This window comes from Dendroctonus ponderosae, unplaced genomic scaffold (genome assembly GCF_020466585.1).
Source record: "Dendroctonus ponderosae isolate FM_Combo_2020 unplaced genomic scaffold, Dpon_F_20191213v2 Dpon_F_20191213_9, whole genome shotgun sequence".
NCBI classification, from domain to species: domain Eukaryota; kingdom Metazoa; phylum Arthropoda; class Insecta; order Coleoptera; family Curculionidae; genus Dendroctonus; species Dendroctonus ponderosae.
In genome coordinates, this window is record NW_026019116.1 from 310,379 (window position 1) to 317,402 (window position 7,024).

Here is a 7,024-nt window from a genome sequence, read left to right on the forward strand (position 1 = left end):
AAACTTCTTTTTGGGTATTTCGCCTCAAAAATTTTTGTCTTTAAAAAAGACAGAATTTCCTCACGTCTTTTATTACAGATTGATAAATAGTGCTCATTTATTAATTTATTTATCAATCTGTAATAAAAGACGTGAGGAAATTCTGTCTTTTTTAAAGACAAAAATTTTTGAGGCGAAATACCCAAAAAGAAGTTTGTAAAAAATGAATCCGCCTCAACAATATAGAACTTATCTAGAAAAGGTAAGTTAGACACTTTTGGATCACTCAAGACGAAAAATTTGTACATTTTACAAAATTTGAAACCGATTTGGACAATCTGTCGCTCTCTGTTCGTACAAACCCATTTTATTATTAATACATTTAATTGTTTATTAGTTTATTCATGGGAATGATGGCGCCTCGCCACATCGTGACTGCCTCTTTGATAAGTTTTCCATAGTCATAGACATTGGTTCCATTCTTACGCCACCTCGCGTGCTTTTCCTTAAGCTTCTCCAAATGTTCAGTCTGCCTTCATAGATGGAATATGCAGTATTACTTTGGCGCATTTTCCGAATATCGAATAGCAAATGTGTCACATGTTCTTGATATAACTGTACCACATTCTCCATAAATAATAAATCAGTTTGAATAATTTTCGTTCGTATAATTGACGTGCCCGGAATCATGATTATTAATTATTTTCAAACGGTAAGTGTAAACATTCCTTTAGCATTCGATTGTATTAAAAATTATAATTTTCGCCATGGTAACCAAGAGTGACTGCATATAAAATGCAGCGCGGCCAAATACTCATATGAAAACGTTAAATTGACAATATTTCGATAACAAAACACTTTTGGAATGGATAACATACACAACTTACCTTTATTTTAATATCGAATAAGATACAATTGTCCAAAAGCAGGGTTTCCTTTTGAAAAAAATTATTTTGTGCGGTTATTCCTATTTCATTTTGAAATTAATTTTTTAACACTGTATTAATACAGTGTATGTATTATTACCAAAATAATGTCGAAAGTTTTTACGTAAGTCGTTTTCAACAAGGAATGCGAATGTTGAATCGTTTTCATTATTAATTTGTTTAATAATTACTTAATTTGGTTTCATTTTTTTATTTTTTTTTAATTTAGTAGTTTTAATTTAGTAACTCATATTTCCTTTTATGAAAAAAATGATCATTAGTCTAGTGCCTGCAACTGTCATTTTCGCAGACATTTTCAAATGACATCGAAAACGGTTAGACTTATAGGATTATTATTAAGCTTATACCGGGTGTCAATTTGAAAACTTCCCGCCCTTAATATCGTTCTTGCAGTTTGAAAATATTAAAAATCGAAACACACTTTGAATTAATATTCTTAGCCTCCTTGTTTCAACCCCCTAGGACGGGTAGTATGCTCCATTCATATCATTTTTAAAAAGTTCAAAAACTGTTACCGAAAGATCTAGAGATCCAAGGACAATTTTTTGTAATTTAATTTTAAATCAGAGTGTTTTCACAAAAGTATTATTTTCACTGATGAAGCCTGCTTTACAGGGAGGTGAATCAAAATCCACATATTACAATAACCCATCATACCCCAAAGAGAATTTCAAATAAATGTGCGGGTCGGAATCGTTGGGCGATATTTGGTTGGGCCAGTTATTTTACGTAATCGTTTGAACGGTACAAGTTATATGCTTTTCCTACAAAACGCTCTTCCAGAGCTTCTTCAAGATTTTCCTTTACAATTGGGGCTTGACATGTGGCATATGCACGATGGTGCGCCTCCGCATTTCTCTATAAACGTTCGTGAATTTTTGAACCTGCAGCTTCGAAATTAGAGTTTGTCGGTTTTTAAAAACCGGCATTTTGGGGAAAATTATGAAATTCGAAAACCGGGTTTTTAGTAGAAAATATCGGTTTTCAATGTATGAATAACACTTCAAAAAAATTTGAAAATTACAAATGTAGCCAAATGCACCAGATTGATGAAAACACAATTGCAAGCGGTTTGGTTCTTGGAATCACGTCAGTCCAATATGATTTCAAGAAACGGTGTGTTTTGTCTATTGGATGAATTAATTTATATTTTATATCAGTATTCTGGTTTATTTATGTACAGTTCATAAGTTCAGTAGGTAACATATTTTAATATTATAAAAATGTAATCTTTGTAGTCCTAAATCCCCACGTTTGACACTTGTGGAATTATTTCAAAAAAGTAGAAAAAGAAAAGGCCCGTTGTATTTATTGCAATAAAATGCTTACTTACAAAGGTTCAAGCACAAGCAGTCTACATAATCATTTGAAAACAGTGCACGATAAAATAACCGAGAAAAAATTATCTGAGCTGGCACGAGTTCACAAACAAGTACACAGCCCTGTATTTTTAACTTTGTGGAAAGGACTAGTTTAGAAGAAATTGTATCAAAGCTTGCTGCATTGGATGGCCTATCTATTAATTGCATAACAAATAGCTCCTTGATACGAGGATCATGGCAACAACGAAATTATTGCTTACCACAGAATAATTCTAGAGTTGTGAATCTTATTTATAAGTTTTATGAAACTATAAAAAATGAAAATATAAATGAATTCAATTGTATGAAGAATAAAGGGTAAAAATTTTCTATAACGTAGAGTAAAGTAGCCGTATGTGGAATAGTGCCTAAAATGTGGAATACCCCATTTGCGGAAAAACTAATATTGCCATATATTTGAAAATAACCTAATCAGAAGCTCTTTCTAAAATGTTTCACCCTTACCAACACCATGGAGCATTTTGCGGCTGCCGCTTGATGGTATTGGTTCGAACCCGAATTGTAACGGTTGCTATATTTTTGCACGTGTTTAAATCAACGTCTATTCTGACTACATTTATAATTTTTTTTTGCAAGATTAGTTTATAAGCGTAAAGGTAGGTAGTGAGTGATTGTGAACTGGGTGAAATATTTCATTAATATTTTGTTTGTAATGTTTTACAAACATGTTCTATAAATATTTAAAAGGTCGGTATTGTGGAATACTAAGTAGGGTTCAAACCCTACTTAGTTTATGCCGTTATGTGTGCCATGTGCAGCTGCTGGGCACACGAAGAATGCGCAGGTGCCAAAAAAGACCCATACACCTGTGAATTTTCTTCTTAGTTATTTTGTTCTAAGTTACCCTTGCTATTACTAATTTTTATGTTTATTTACTGCTTTTTTTGTATTTTATAATGTTATAAAATAAATGTGTGTTACTTTGCAATAATCTGTTGCTTTACGTAAAAAACACAAATTATTTTAAAATCAAGTCTAATATTAAACCGATTCCACATTAGTGTATATTGGCATTCCACATTACTCACCCATTTTTCAGCAAGAAAAAAAGTGCACTTTATTTTGAGATGGCTTTCCATACATACTTTTTCTTTGATAATAATTATAACTATTTATGTTTGAACGGTATTCCACAATCGGCTACTTTACTCTGTAGATGAATGGACTAGTAAGGGAAATCGAAGATATTTAAATATTAGAGAACATCAACTTGAAAAAGATTTTAATTTAGGATTAGCTCCCATATCAAGTACTTGCAAAGCTAAAACAATGTTTAAAACTGGTTTCTGAGAAACTGAAAACTTTTAATCTTGATTTATCAACTGATATAGCTGTATCAACAAATGATGGTGCTGCTGTTGAAAACATTTGGCCACATATCACCAGCGATTAATTAACTGTGTTATTCACATGCCATACACTTAGCAGTTACTGATATATTATATAATAAAAATAAAAGTCTATTGGAAACAGATTTAAATCCTAAAGTGAGGACTCTGAAAATGACGAATCTGATAATGACTTTGAAGAATTAGATTTTCTTGACATAAACAGTTATAAATTCCCGGTTCCTGCATTATTGGATGATAAAAATATTGTTTGTAAAGTAAAGAAAATTTGCGAATATTTTAGAAAATCCCTTGTGAAAAATAGCATTCTTCAGAATCACACGAACCGGAAATACGAGAAAGAATTATTATTGATTGTAAAACAAGATGGAATAGTTTAGAGGCCATGTTAGAAAGATTTGTACACCTAAAAGAATGTGTTCTTTTGACTCTGAATGACCTTAATGCTTCTCATATGTGGAATGAAGATGAAGAAGAATATTACAAAGTTGCAGAACTTCTTAAACTTTTAGGTCCGATAAAATTAGCAGCCGAAGATTTAGGTAGACACGACGCAAATTTATTAATAAGTGAAGGTATATCTGAATTTTCGCTGGGCGAAGTACAAAATTTGAAATCCGAAATTAATGAGAAATTATTACACGCTATAAAGGCACGGATTGAAGAAAGAAGAGATACAGTATTAGTTGTTACACACTTATTCTTTATTTACAAAGTTCTCAAACTGTTTTAACGAAATCTTCTAATTAATTCCTTCCATTAGCAACGAAAAGTGGCATTATTAAGTTATCCGGACAAATATTATCAAGATTATATAAATATTACTCTACAGAGGAAGAATGTGATATTCACAAACGTGATATTTGAATGGTGAATATTTTATAGAAAAATGCAATGGAAGTGACAATTAATAAATATTTAAAGAAACCGGAAGAAGTGACTTCCTCTACTCAAACTCTAAGAAAAGAGTTTTTGCTCAGGCTTTATTATCAGGCTTTAAAAACGATTAAGCCTAATTCGGTTGCAAGTGAGAGGGTATTTTCTATTTCGMGGAATTTTGTGAATAAACTAAGGAAGCTTCTAAATAGCAAATCGATAGATGGCCTCTGTTTTCTGAAATCATATTCCATAAAACAACAAAATAAATGGAATATTTAAATTGGCATTAAAATTACGCGGAATAGAAAATGCTCGGTCCGTTACATAATTGTCTTTAAAACTAAAATTGATTTTAATAAGTATGCATGCATAAACTTTATTAACTCTTGTCTTTCGGCTTTGATTATAGTTTACATTATATAATACACAGTTATATATTTTCTAATTGTTTTAACTAAGTATCCATCTGTATCTAATAACATTGTTTTAAAAAAAAACATATGGTTATTATAAAAATATGAAAGTTGCATAAAAAAATTTGACTATCAAGAAAATTGAACAGTAAATAAGTTCAGTCACTAACTGCTTTTAATCACTTTCAATTTTTTGTTCGAATTACAGCATAATCGAGCAAAAATTTTTTTTATAGAAATTCAAACCCGTTAAAACCGGTTTTCTGGAAAAATTACCATTCGAAAACCGGTTTTCTAAAATGTCGATTTTTTATAAACCCTATTCGAAATCCATGGATAGATAGTTGCCGGAAATTATTTCCCGCAACGATGGCCAGCGCGATCGCCAGATTTGAATAAGTGCGATTTTTTTCTGTAGGGGCTTTAAAAGAATTTGTATATTGAACTCCTGTTAAAATTATAGAAGATTTTTAGAACCAGTTATAAATGTACTATTAAAAAAAATGACAATTCAATTATTGGATAAAGTTGACTTTAATTTTTGGCGAAGAGTCCGTTTATTCTTAAGAGAAAACCGAGGTCATTTTGAACAGCTCGTTTAATTTATTAAATTAAAATTGAATAATTTAAACTTATTTAATTTTATGAAATACATTTCATAATAAATTAAAACATTTGTTACATTTTTGTGATTTTTTATTTGAATTAGCGCTACAGCCGATAAACTTCAATTATTGTAAATTAAATTAAATTTAAAAAATAACTTTAAAGATAACTTGTCAGCTATACCTATTTTTACTTCGACTTGCACTTCAAACTTTCACAAGAAAAAGTAAACAAAAGGACACAAAAAAATTATGGAAAATCACCCAGAAACCCTAAATGAACATATGTGTGTGCAAATAACTAGAAAACGGAGGCAAATTCGAACAAAATCTCATAAACTGTAGAAGTACCCATATATTTTGTAAACTTGAACACCTTTATCTCGTTAACCATGAGCCTGTAAAGAAAAAACTTTAATTAAAACTCGACTTGTTTTGAGGTTCTCTGTACGCCCCTGCTCTATATCCATAAGGTTGTGAATCACCCTGTATTTAGAATTTGGAATATATTTCTAAAATTGTTTTTTTGTTTGTCTATGATAGTTTGCCATCTATAGATGGCGGTGGTTCCCAGTGGGACACCCTGTACATACACAATCTGCGTTCCAGTAGAGTATTATCGGGTAGCCGGGTAGATTCAATGGCACGGGAAAATAATTACGAATTACCTGCTTTGCAGGAACACTTTCTTCCCCCTTTCTTGCGACTATTCATTCCACTTGTACTCTCCTTAAAACAAAAACACTTACCAAAAAGGTACACCCGAGCAAAATCTGTAAAATTAGACAACACTGCAAGGCACATTCCAACACATAACCAGTTTAAAGAATATTTTTAGATTGTTAAAGGTGGTAACACTACGACACAACACTATACATTTAAGGCAATACGCAATAACTAAAATTCAAATGTTTATCAGTCTTAAAATACACTTTGAAAACGACAAAAAATCAAAGTAGAAGTCACGTGTTTAGATTTCACTTTTGCGGTGAAGAACGCGGCCGACAGACTGGCAACAATACTTACTATACGTCCTTTTGCGGCCGCCTGAGTACCGTTACCAGTTTACCGCTTAAGTTTATAGCAAAGAGTTTCAGTTATAATAAATACGAAGGTTCGTCAATTTCTTTGTGTAATATTTTCGATTTTTATTCGCTTTGATTCCCGCATCAAGCATTTCATTACGAAATAAAATTTCTTTTTGTACTTAAACAGCACTGTTTTTGCCTATGGGAAGCAAAATAGCACAATCCGTTGACCTGGTTTATAAAGGTATTTAAAATGCATCTGATGATATTTGAACAACTAATGATCTGGCGACCTAACGCGGTGTTCCGAAAACTTTTTGTGTTTTAGGTACTCCTACGAAATCAAGAAATTGGATTTTGGTATTTTTTTCAAGCGATGACCCATTATGAAATAATTATTATTATTCTTCATAGTTTGAAATCATATAACTAGAAAAAACTG

General features: G+C 31.4%; 1 protein-coding gene across 3 annotated transcripts in view; it reads right to left on the reverse strand.

Annotated features, from left to right (window-relative positions):
* Positions 1–6,934, reverse strand: part of LOC109537686 (calpain-C) — a 101,547-nt gene extending 94,613 nt beyond the window's left edge. For 2 of the 3 annotated variants that reach the window (XM_048669695.1, XM_019904532.2), the window contains exon 1: positions 6,304–6,933. The gene's annotated coding sequence lies outside the window, so the exon portion shown is untranslated. Of the gene's footprint in view, positions 1–6,303 lie in introns of all 3 variants that reach the window. The other variant, XM_019904534.2, reaches the window with a different exon arrangement.
* Positions 6,935–7,024: the final 90 nt, after the last annotated feature.